This window comes from Halichoerus grypus, chromosome X, assembly GCF_964656455.1.
Source record: "Halichoerus grypus chromosome X, mHalGry1.hap1.1, whole genome shotgun sequence".
Lineage (NCBI taxonomy): Eukaryota > Metazoa > Chordata > Mammalia > Carnivora > Phocidae > Halichoerus > Halichoerus grypus.
Genome location: NC_135727.1, coordinates 66842330 through 66854969, shown reverse-complemented (window position 1 = coordinate 66854969; position 12640 = coordinate 66842330). Strand labels below are relative to the sequence as shown.

At 39.9% G+C, this 12640-nt stretch overlaps 1 pseudogene; it reads right to left on the bottom strand.

The window, feature by feature from the left end:
* Positions 1-3213: 3213 nt before the first annotated feature.
* LOC118529821 (trafficking protein particle complex subunit 13 pseudogene) lies at positions 3214-11000 on the bottom strand (annotated as a pseudogene).
* Positions 11001-12640: the final 1640 nt, after the last annotated feature.

Below are 12640 nucleotides of genomic sequence, written 5' to 3'. Positions count from 1 at the left end.
TTTACATATTTTGATGAGAGTTCTCTCTACCTCCTGGATTTGGATGTTGGTTTCCTTCTCCAGATTAGGGAAGTTCTCAGCTACTATTTGTTCAAATAAATTTTCTGCCCCTTTTCTCTCTTCTTCTTCTTCTTTTCCTAGGACTTCTGTAATACAAATGCTATTACATTTAATAGAGTCACTAAGTTCCCTGTCTATTCTTGTTTTGCATAATTATTTTTTCTCTCTTTTGTTCAGCTTGATTACTTTCCCTTACTCTTGTCTTCCAGGTCATTAATTCAGTTCTCTGCTTCTTCTAGCCTGATGTTCATTTCATCAAGTGTGTTTCTCATTTCATTTATTGAACCCTTCATTTCTGCTATGTTATTCCTTATTTTTGTGTTAAGGTTCTCCCTCAGGTCTTCCACTCTTTTCTCAAGTCCAGTGAATATTCTTATGATCATTACTTTAAATTCTCTATCAGGCATGTTACCTATATCTTTTCTACTTAGATCTCTCTCTGTGGCTTTGTCCTGTTCTTTCATTTGGGGTAAATTTCTGTGTTCTCATTTTTCTAAGCCTTTGTGCATGTTTCTGTTTATTAGCAAAGTCAGTTATATCTCTGGCTCTTGATGGTAATGGCCTTATGAAGGAGATGTTCTGTAGTGTCCTGTTGTATAATGTCCCATTCCCCAGGGCCTGGCACTTCTGGGAGTGTTACCAATGTGTGCTGCATGTGCTCTGCTCTTTTGTTCTGGCTTCTTCATCCTTCAGGCCAGTTGTCTGCAACAGGCTCTCCTTGCCTGCTGTGGGCAGTGTCTGGTCCCTGGCCTGAATGTGGCATGTTTTAACTAGGTGTGCTCTGGTCTGCTTGTGAAATGAGACCTATCAACACTGCTGTGGGAACTGAGGCTCTGCATTACTCCTGTGTTGGGAGATGTGGTGTTAGCAGGTGGTATTCTGGGACAGGAGGCCTGTTGCACTGGGACTGAGGCAAGCATTAATAAGAGGGGCAGTTCCACCAGAGCATGGGGGGCAGGGCTTGGTGTAAGCAAGTTAGGTAGCAAGTGTTTGTGCTGTGCTGTTCCTGTAGGTGGCCTTGTGCTGATGCTGAGGGGTGGGGGAGGGAAATTGCACCTGCCAGTTCCTTTGTTCCATGAATACTACCTCTCTGAGATGTGTTCCCAGAAGAGTGAATAACCTCACCACTGTGTGTCCCAGCTGCTCTTCAGATCACTGTTTTGATGCTGTGTGTCTACAGGTTGCCTGCTTTCTCTCCAAGAGCAACACAATTTCCTCTGGGCTCTATCACAGCCAAGCCCACTGACCTTTAAAACCCCAGGCTTTAAACCTCTCTGGCTACAAGAACTCATGAAATTCAGCCTCTCACTTTCCAAACTAATTGTTATGGGGATTTGTTTTCCCCATGTGCTCCTCTGTATGCTCATCTGTCCCTCACTCCTCTCCACAAACATGGCTCCCTCCCCACCACAGTGGCATGATCTGTTCCTTTCCCAAACCGAGTGTCCACACTTCTTACCTTCTTCAATGTGGCCTTTTCTCTACCTTTATTTGTGTAGTTTCTTGTGTTAGTTTTCAGGTCAATTTCTGGGGTATTCAGGATGATTTGATAGTTATCTAGTTGTGTTCATGGGGTGAGGTGAGCCTAGGGTCCTCCTACTCTGCTGCCATCATTCAACCTTTCCACTTAGACCCTGTTTTTTATCTTGCCTTTTAATTCATCACTTGCTTTTGATTTCTTAACACTTTTCACTCAAGGATTCCAGAAATGTTTGTACCCACCCCATGGGTAAAACAAGTTTTTTATGACTTTGTGCTACTAATTTTAATGTAAAAGTGTGTCCAAGGAGCTCATGGGGTATGTATTTGTGTGTGGTAGGTATGTAGTGTGCATACATAAGTTTATGTATTTCTGCTTATGTTGATCAGCCAGATATTCAACAGAAAAGAGAATGGGGTCAAAATTAGTAAACGTATTATTTACACAGGTGTGGCCAGAGAGTAAAAAAAAAACCCTGGAGATAGATAAAACAGTAACCAAAAGCTAATAATACCAGAAAGTCCATTACTACTCTTGAGCCTAAAGGAGCAAATGGGGGGAGCTTATAATTTCTGTCACTTCTATGCATAATGCATTCATGAATTGCTTCCACACTAAGAAATTAGTGTTTAAGCATTAAAAGAAAAGAATGTGGTAGGTAGTGACTCGAGGAAAATATCATCATTGCAGTATGGATCTTTTATTTTCAAAAGTTAATGATTAGCTAATGTCTGAGATTATTTTATTTTTCTAAAGAAAAAACTGATATGTGAGTAAAAGATAGGTTAATTTTTTTTAAGATAGCAATAAAATTTTTTATTACACATCTCTTTATCATAACAGCCTTTACCATAATTAAGAGATCTGTGTTTTGTGTTTTGTGGCAGACAGAGGTGGGAACAAATCCTTGTCTTGCACTTACTAAAGTGACCATTTTGGTTCAGAGTTCCAGGCATCATCCTTAAATTTGCAAACCTATTAAATCTACTTAAGAAAGGAAGTGGCACATTTTAAGTGTGTGTGTATAAAGAAGGCTGATTTTTGGCTTGGAATAAAAAGGAAAAACCATTACACTAATTGTTAAGAACCAACTGACTAATCCAAGTAGTACTCACAAGGGCCCCTGCAGGGATAACAACTGATGATAACAGTTCATAAAATTTTACGAAGACAAGTAAATGAAAAAGAGCCAGTTCAGTGTGTCACATAAATGTAGGCTCTGATAAATTTGGGATACTATTTAAAAAGATTGTCTTTTAAAACTAGCAGATGTCAACATGTTTAAATAATGAGAGTCATCCTGAATTATATTAAGCACTGTCATTGATAGTTACTTCTCTTTTAACTGAAAAGGAGAGAGGAAAAAAATAAAATAGGGTAAATTGAAATCTTGACAAGTAAGCCGTAATAATTATTTAAATTATCAATATACCACTAAGATTTTATATTCTCAATACCAGATTTACTAAAACAAGAAATGTTAGAGATTATTTAATATAAGATGAAAATCAATACATTGCTTTTTTTGAAATCAACAAATGGTTATCACAGGCACTCACAGTCTCAAAGGAATTAAATGAAAATCATCTGTAAGTTTGCTAGTAGTTGATCATTTTGATGCCGACAAATGTATGTAAAACTTCTTTAGGGAAAGCATAACACTAAAATTTTCTTCAGTTTTTCATTTTAACTATGGAAGGTATTACATAGACCTTTGCAAGGTCATCACAGACATATGTTTTTTTTAATACTTTGTCTGTTATCTGTAGGGCAGAGACATCTTGCAGGCCCAGTTTTAAGGACAGTAGTGTCAGGGTGAAGCAGAGAGATGAACTTGGGGGCAGCTTTCCAAGATAATTTCCTGAACTTCCACACCAACGAATAGAATCTGTATCACACATCCTCAAAACCAATTTCATTTTCCTATTACTGCAGTTTGTTATCTTACAGATAATATGAAAAGGCTCTTCTAGAATTACAGTATCTGGGATTGTTTCCAAAGACAGCCTCATGTTTCCGTAACCTGGAGCCTTTCTTTCAAGCTGGATTGTCCGTAGCATTGCCATTTCACCTAGATTTCTCTTCCACACTATATCCAATGTTCCCATTTCTGTTAGACCCCTAATGATACCAGCTTTCTCTGAAAATTCCGGTTTAAGCTTAAGGTAGTATAAATACTGGCGTCCTTCCATTGACTGCAAAAATGTTCTTGTTCCAAAGGTACACTCATCTTCACCAGCCCAATTGACTGTATTTAATTCTGCCCCAGTGTACATTTCAGGTGGTTTTAAAGAAACCTTTTGTATAAAGACAGTTGAAGATGAAACATTCTGAATTTGGACTTCAAGAAATAAGTCACTCATCTCTGAATTATAAAACTTAGTTTTAACTTCCAATGGTGGGAGGAAAGAAAATAAGCACAGTTTACTAAAAAACATCTTTCCTCCACACTGTGTTGTACAGAACTGAACCTACAGGTATGACTCTTCCAATGTCCTTATTTTGTCATGAATGACATCATCAATACAACAATTGGATGTATGTTCTGCCATGGTAGCCATGAAGACCAAAAGATGTAAAGGCTGAATGCTTGTCTGAAGATCAGGATTTTCTTTTTTTTTTAATTTTTAAAATTTTTTAAATTTTTATTATTTTTTATTATGTTATGTCACCATACAGTACTTCATTAATTTTTGCTGTAGTGTTCCATGATTCATTGTTTGTGTATAACACCCAGTGCTCCTTGCAATATGTGCCCTCCTTAATACCCATCACTGGGCTAACCCATCCCCCACCCTCTCCCTTCTGAAACCCTCAGATTGTTTCCCAGAGTCCATAGTCTCTCACAGTTCATCTCCCACTCTGATTTCCCCCTCTTCATTTTTCCCTTCCTTCTCCTAATGTCCTCCATGCTATTTCTTATGTTCCACATATAAGTGAAACCTTATGATAATTGGCTTTCTCTCCTTGACTTATTTCACTTAGCATAATCCCCTCCAGTTCCATCCATGTCGATGCAAATGGTGGGTATTCATCCTTTCTGATGGCTGAGTAATATTCCATTGTATATATGGACCACATGTTCTTTATCCATTTATCTGTTGAAGGACATCTCGGCTCTTTCCACAGTTTGGCTATTGTGGATACTGCTGCTATGAACAATGGGATGAATGTGACCCTTCTTTTCACTACCTCTGTATATTTGGTGTAAATACCCAGGAGTGCAATTGCTGGGTCATAGGATAGCTCTATTTTTAACTTCTTGAGGAACCTCCATACTCTTTTCCAAAGTGGCTGTACCTACTTGCATTTCTACCAACAGTGTAAGCATTGTGGTCTGAGAATATGCAGGGAATAATTTCAATCTTTTGGTATCGATTGAGACTTGATTTGGGACCCAGTATGTGGTCTATTCTGGAGAAAGTTCCATGTGTGCTCGAGAAGAATGAGTATTCTGTTGTTTTAGGGTGGAATGTTCTGTATATGTGTATGAAGTCCATCTGGTCCAGTGTGTCATTCAAAACTCTTGTTTCTTTGTTGATTTTCTGCTTAGATGATCTGTCTATTGCTGAGAGTGGAGTGTTGAGGTCTCCAGACTATTAAAGTATTATTATCAATATGTTTCTTTATTTTGGTTAACAGTTGGCTTATGTAGTTGGTTGCTCCCAAGTTGGGGGCATAGATATTTACAATTGTTAGATCTTCTTGTTGGATAGACCCTTTAAGAATGATACAGTGTCCTTCTGTATCTCTTATTACAATTTTTAGCTTAAAATCTAATCTGTTTGATATGAGAATTGCTACCCCGGCTTTCTTTTGAGGTCCTTTGGCATGAAAAATTGTTCTCCATCCCCTCACTTTCAGTCTGGATGTATCTTTAGGTTCAAAATGAGTCTCTTGTAGACAACATATGGATAGGTCATGTTTTTTTTATCCAATCTGCAACCCTGTGCTGTTTCATGGGAGCATTTAGGCCATTCACGTTGAGAGTGATTATAGAAAGATATGATTTTTATTGCCATCACGTTGCCTGTGAAGTCCTTGTTCCTATAGATTTTCTCTGTAAATTTCTGTTTTATATCACTCTTGGGGTCTTTCTCCTTTTATAGAACCCCTCTTAATATTTCTTGCAGGGCTGGCTTGGTGGTCACCTATTCTTTCAGTTTCTGCCAGTCTTGGAAGCTCCTTGTCTCTCCATCCATTCTAGATGAGAGCCTTGCTGGATAAAATATCCTTGGCTGCATGTTCTTCTCATTTAGTACCCCGAATATGTCTTGCCAGCCCTTTCTGGCTTGCCAGGTCTCTGTGGATAGGTCCGATGTTATTCTGATGTTCCTCCTTCTGTACGTAAGAAATCTCTTCCCCCTAGCCACTTTCAAGATTGTTTCCTTAGATCTAAGACTAGGGAATTGTACTGTTATATGTTGGGGCGTCCGTCTGTTCTCATTGATCTTGGGAGGAGTTCTCTCTTCCTCTTGGACATGAATGCTTGTTTCCTTCTCCAGATCAGGGAATTTCTCAGCTATGATTTGCTCAAATACATCTTCTAGAACTCTCCCTCTCTCCACGCCCTCAGGGATCCCAATAATTTTGACATTGGAATGTTTCATTGTGTCATTAATCTCTCTCAGTGTGATCTCTTGGGTTTTAATCTGTTTTTCCCAGGCCTCCTCGGTTTCCTTCTTTTCTGTCATCTTATCTTCTAGCTCACTAATTTGTTCTTCTGCCTCTTTTACCCTGGCAGTCAGTGTATCCAGTTTAGATGGCATTTCATTCATAACATTTTTAAGTTCTGCCTGATTAGATCTCATTTCTGCCCTTAGAGATTCTATATCGTTGTTAATATCAAGCCTAGATATCGACTTCATAATTGTTACTCTGAAGTCTGCTTCTAATATCTTGGTTATATCCATATCCATGAGGTCTGTGGCAGAGGCCACAGTCTCTGTTTCTTTTCTTTCTTTGGGGTTCCTCCTCTTAGTAATTCTGTTGAGGGGTGGTTGAGGGAATGTACAGAGTCCAAAGTCTTAACCACAACCCAAGCAAGATGCACCTGTTTAGGGTTGTCTTCCTCTTGTTCTTCTAACCTGTCTTCTGGGGGAGGGGCCTGCCACGCTATTTCTCAGGCAACCCTGTTTGGGCAGAGTTTTCCTGCCCCCTGTGGGGCGGTGGGCTCAGTGAAAACAGGTTTTTGAGGGTTTTTGTTCTCTGGCAGCTTTCCCTGGTGGCTTTCTGCATCTCCTCAGTGACCGCATCCAAACCTCTGTCTCAGAACAGAGAGATTGCAGTCTGTTCTTCACTGAGCTCTCCAGGCCACACTGTCTCCATTTCTGTCTGTGCTGCTAAAAACTGCAGTCTCCCTGGTTTTGCTCTCCACAGTAACACTCCCAGCTGTGGAACCCAGGTCCAGGCTCGTCTTTGCCCTTTGTGCTTCTAAAACCGCAAGCTTCCCCTGGTTCACGGGCATGCACTTGCAGCTCCTGCATCCTATCTGGGGCTGCACTAAAGTCTTTTCCCCACCACTACCAGTCTGCGAGTCTGTGCCTGGTCCCATCATGGGATGCTTTTGCACTCTGGTGTTATATCACCTTCCCAGCACCAGTTTATGGCGGCTCTCTCCCCCTCCTGTTTATCTTTGATATTTGCACACAGAATCATGGCTCCCTGCTTCATACCTTGAGACCATCGGAGATATTCTGTTTGTAGAGATTCAGATATATATTTTTACATCTCAGGCTGATTTCATGGTTATTCAGAATGGTTTGGTAGATATCCAGCTAAATTCAGGGGAGTGGTTGAAATAGGGTCCCCTACTCCTCTGCCATCTTTTCCATAAGGTCACTATTTTCAATATGATTTTTGCAACTTAATTGCAATCATTAGGAAGTCTCACATAAATGGAATTTTTCTCTCAAAATATATTTCTAAGGATTTATGATAAAGTCAATATTTCTCCCAAACATTGACGTTTCTGGTAGGGGGCCACTGGTCATGGGCTGGTTAGAGAAATTACCAGGTAAATTGCTATATTCACATGTAACTGGAAAGTTAATGAATGAATTATGCTTAATAGATAACACCACTTTGAGTGTCATAAAAATCTGTCTGGGTGGATTCCCTTCCATTTTGACCACAATTTTGCCCCACTGTTTCATAAAGCACTAGAGTTAGTTTGAGTCAGGTATGGTGAGATGACAGACATGGAGATAACTAATTTTGAATGAAGAGTTTTTTACTTACAATTCTCAAGCAAAGGTGGCATGGTGTGCCACACAGGGCTACATGAGGATGCACTAGGGTTGGTCAGAAGGCAGGAGTGAGAGAAACACATGGGTGCAAGTCTTTATTGGAATTACTGTGAGAAAGACAAAGCAGAGTAATGTAAGCAGACTAAGGTTGGCTAATTTGAATAATGTCAGCAGACTCCTGGCTGTAGGGTCTTTCCCTAATTGCCTGGTACCTGTCCCTGAGGTGGTATTAAGGCAAGGGGATAGTGAGTCAAACTGAGAGTTCCATTAAGGAGGTAGTTGGCTGGTATGGGCTCTAAACTGGTTGGTTTGCCTATGAGAGACATTCTCACAGAGAAGTCATATGCTATCCAGAGGAATTAGCTTGCCCTGGGAGGGGCAGTCTCTCTTTGGCCAGCAAAGCTCCAAGATGTCAAAACACCATAAAATACAGATGATTTTTTTAAAATGTGAGTAATATACTCACTGGATGTAGTCCCTGTGGAAAAGAGGTACAGGTAGGCCCAGAACAAATCAAGGGCACTGCACAGAGGAAAGGACCTGGCTTCCAAACAACTATATAAGTCAGGTTTCAACGTGAAAAGTAGAACTAGTAACAATATAGGGAAGATCGATAAAGATAGAAATAGATAGATAGATGATTGATGATGATAGATATATAGATAGATAGATGATAGATAGATAATTATAGGGATTTGGCTTACATAATTATTGGGGCTAGCACTCCTTGTAATGTTTTCTCTGTATCTGATGCAGGTGTTTGAAACCTGCAGGGCAAGCAGAAAGGGAAGATCATGAGAAAGTTGGAATCCCATGAACACAAACTGGAAGCCAACAGGATGGACTGAAACCCATGTCCATTTTTAATGCCTCTGAGTTTGGTGGCAATAGTATCCTGTAGAAGTCAGACTCCCTTGTCCTGGAGTTATATGCACACCTCTGCTGCTTCTTCATCCTGAATTAAGTCAACAGATAAGCAATAATGTGTTTATGTTACAACATGCCTGCTGCCTTCATTCCATCTCCAAAATCTTGGTAAAATCTTCCTTGTGGCCCATCCTAACTGGAAACACACAACACATGGAATTCTGCGAAATGTAGTTCAGCCTAGCAAAGTTGATACATTATAAAATCTATCAATAACCTCCATCACTGCCACCATGGCCATTTTGCTCATGATTCCATTGGAAATGGGAGGCATGACTGGTAAAGGAGCCTAACTGATATCTATAGAATGGGGCATCTTATCCACCTTATCAACCTGAGTAGCAAAATCCTTCTCTGTTGGTTACCTTTTGATAAGCATTCACACAGTACACTAATATCTTCATAGTCTGTACTGATTTGGAGAGTTCTAGCCACATCTCTTATCCCCAGAACTCCTCATCTCTGATTTTCCAATTGTGTTTCTTCCAAGTTCCAGACCATCCTGTCACACCATTAGCCACAATTTACCAACTGCTATAGACTCCTATCTCTGGCCATTTTTCCTTTTAGGTAAAGTGAACAGCAGATGCACTGCTCAGTTTTGTGCATTGAGAGGATTTCTAGTCACTGCTGTCTATTTCACTGAGGTGGAAGGTGGCTGAATTTTTGTGAGATTTCCTGTCCCCCTCTGGTACATGTGTCTTTACCAAAGTATCTAATGTAGGTGCTACTGCCTGTTACAAGGTCCATTCAGCACAACACTATTAATTTCATGGATCAGCATGATGTCCATTGGAAGAGAAAGACAATAAAGTTCTCTGTGACTAAATTATGACATAGGTATGGAGAGTTGATATATTCCTGAGTTAGGACAGTGAAAGTATATTGTGGGATTTACCAGCTTAAAGCAAACTTCTTCTGGTGATCCTTACTAACAACTACAGTTCACCCTTGAACAACACAGGTTAAAAACAAATACAATACTGTACTGTAAATGTATTTTCTCTTTCTTATTACAATCTTTGTAACATTTTCTTTTCTTTAGCTTATTTTACTGTAAAAATACAGTATGTAATACATATACAAAATATGTGTTAATCAGCTCTTTATGTTATCTGTAAGTCTTCTGGTAAACACGCTATTAGTAGTTATGTTTTGGGGCAGTCAAGGGTTATATGAAGAATTTTAACTGCACAGGGGTTCAGTGCCCCAACCATTGCATTGTTCAAGGGTCAAATGTATAGAGAAAAAAAGCATTTTCCAGATTATTAACTGCATACCAGATTTAGGGGATGTATTAATTTGTTCAAATAATAATACATTTAGAATAGGAGCTGCACTTGGGGTCACCACCTGATTGAACTTACAAGATCTACTGTTATTATCCAAGACTCATCTGTCTTCTGTACTGGCCAAATAGGCAAGCTGAATGGGAATGTGATAAGAATCACTAATTTGTTATCTTTCAAGTCTTTGATGGTACACTAAGGTTGACAATCCATCTAGGGATGTTGTATTCTTTTTAGTTATGTTTGTAGGTAGACACAGTAATAGGAGCTTTTACTTAACCTTTCCTACTATAATCTCCCTTGCTACATAGGTCAAGAAACCATGGTAGGGATGATGCCAGTAGCTGAGTATGTCTATTCCAATTATGAATTCTGGATCTGGGAGAAATAACCATAGGGTGAGCCACAGAGAGATTGATCTGTGCTAAATATCTAGTGATGACTTGACCTCCAAAAGCCACTACTCTATGTGCTGTAGACTCACAGTAAAATCTCCATGAATTAGTGTCAGTTCAGAGCCAGTATTCAGTAATCCCCTAAAAGTCTAATTATTTTCCTTTTTTCACTGCACAGGCCCTGATTAATGATCACATATCCCTTTGAGGAAGGTAGGCAGAAAGATTAACAGTATAAGATGTTTACAGTGTAATAGGGTTTTTCCTCAATGGAACATGCCCCCACCCTTCTTTCAAAGGGGATTGGGGTCTGTAAACTGGTTCCAGTCTGCACATTTATCAAGGGATTATATCTCACTTGATGACTTTGTTCACTAAACCTAGATCACTCCTGTTCAGACAGATAAAATAAGAATTTCATAAGCTGCCCATCTATTTCAGGTTTTGGGACTCCATAATCAATTTTCTGATGCTGTAGGTCTCTGTAAGTCAGGCTATTCTGATTACTGATTTGACAGTGCTGTCCACTACATTAACCATGCTCACCTTGTTTTTGGTGATTAAGTGCCACAGCTTGGCCCCAGCCATCCAGGAATCTCATTATCCCTATTGAGTTTAGGGATCCTGTTTGATGGTGACAGTTTCCAGTGTAACATCTGACCTACAGGGAACAGTGACCACAGAGCTTTTCAAGGATGCTGAGGCTCCTGTCACAAATTTATTTCAAACAGTCATGGTGAAAAATGTGTCCTTTGGACACTCCTGAGGTGAGCAAGCAGGTCTTGTATGATAAATCCACTCTAACATCCAAACCTCCCTAATGCTTTGGATTCTCTCCTCTTTTGTATACCAAGGCAGTTCTGGCATTTCAACTTTATTTGATGCAACTTTATATTACCATCACTACCATCATGATTCCACACCCTTCAGACTCATTCTTACACATATTCCTCAGATAATTTTCTGGATAAATTGAAAATATAATGCAGTTCCTTTAGTGTACATCACACATCTTCACAGGTCACACTTTATACTTCATTCATTGGGGCCTACTGAGGCTTGAGTCTAGTTATATAGGTCTAAAAGCAAAGAAGAAGTGGTGGGAGTAGGTCCTGAGGAGAATTAGCAGTCCCTTCCAAGGCACCTACCTAAGCAGAGGTCATTACAGGTTTTTCAGGTAAAGGGGGAATAACACTGTCAGGGATAGATGTGTTGCTTTTGTTACAGTAGGTACATGAACAGGAGGTTCATACAGACATGAACAGGAGGGGAGAAAGGAGGGTAACAGATGGACAATTGCCAAGGATCACCAGGTTTCCACCCAGAGACTGTCTCATCTCCCTTAGACCAACTACTTTTGCAGTTTAACACAGACTGATAAACAGAAGATAAGGGCTACAGAGACCTTTCCAACCTTGGAACATGTGCATGTAGCTTGTCCACTAGTAACCCCGAGGTTATTATGGTATTTTGCATTGTGGTTTGCCCCCCTACCCCACTACCCCCATGGGTTGCACTTAGGTTGTCATGGGAAAAGGACTAACACAAACTCTCACAAAGGTTGGAGGGGAGGAAACCAAGGAGGATTGGAGGATGGAGCAATAATAACAAGATGGGAGGGAGGAGGCCAAATAAACTCCCTTAAAAAACACAATGACAAACTCAGCACTGCCACCCATCTTTGGGTCAGCCCACTCCTCCGTCTCTGGAGTGTACTGTTGCTTTTTGTTAAATAAAAACCTTCGCTACTTTAACTCCCAATAGAGTCTCTCCACTGAATTCTTTCCTTTGAGAGGACAAGGACTGAGGCGTTTCACAACCCATGACTGGGTAACACTTCTGCCAGTAAAAAGGGCTCAGTAGAATTGAGGGACTGAGGGCATTAATGTCACCACCTTCATTGAGATCTATGCAAAAGTCCCTGTTCTAAATCTCAAGATTCCATTCCTTTCCAATTAATTCCCTAATTTTAACAGAAGAGAACCTATGAACCAATTTCTATTGTACCTCAGCCACTCACACGATGATACTCTGAGTTTCATTTTCAGAAATCACAACCTTGCATCTACGAAAGATAAAGGTTTCCTTCAGGGAAGACATAAAAGCTTTCAGGTCCCTTTTGCAGATTAGATTAGATTAGATTAGATTAGAACTGAAGCTCTAAGCCTTCTCTTTCCTCACTTTCTCCAGTGCAGTTAGAAGCAACCAGTCAGTTGCACATACTCTTCATTTTGACTAGAA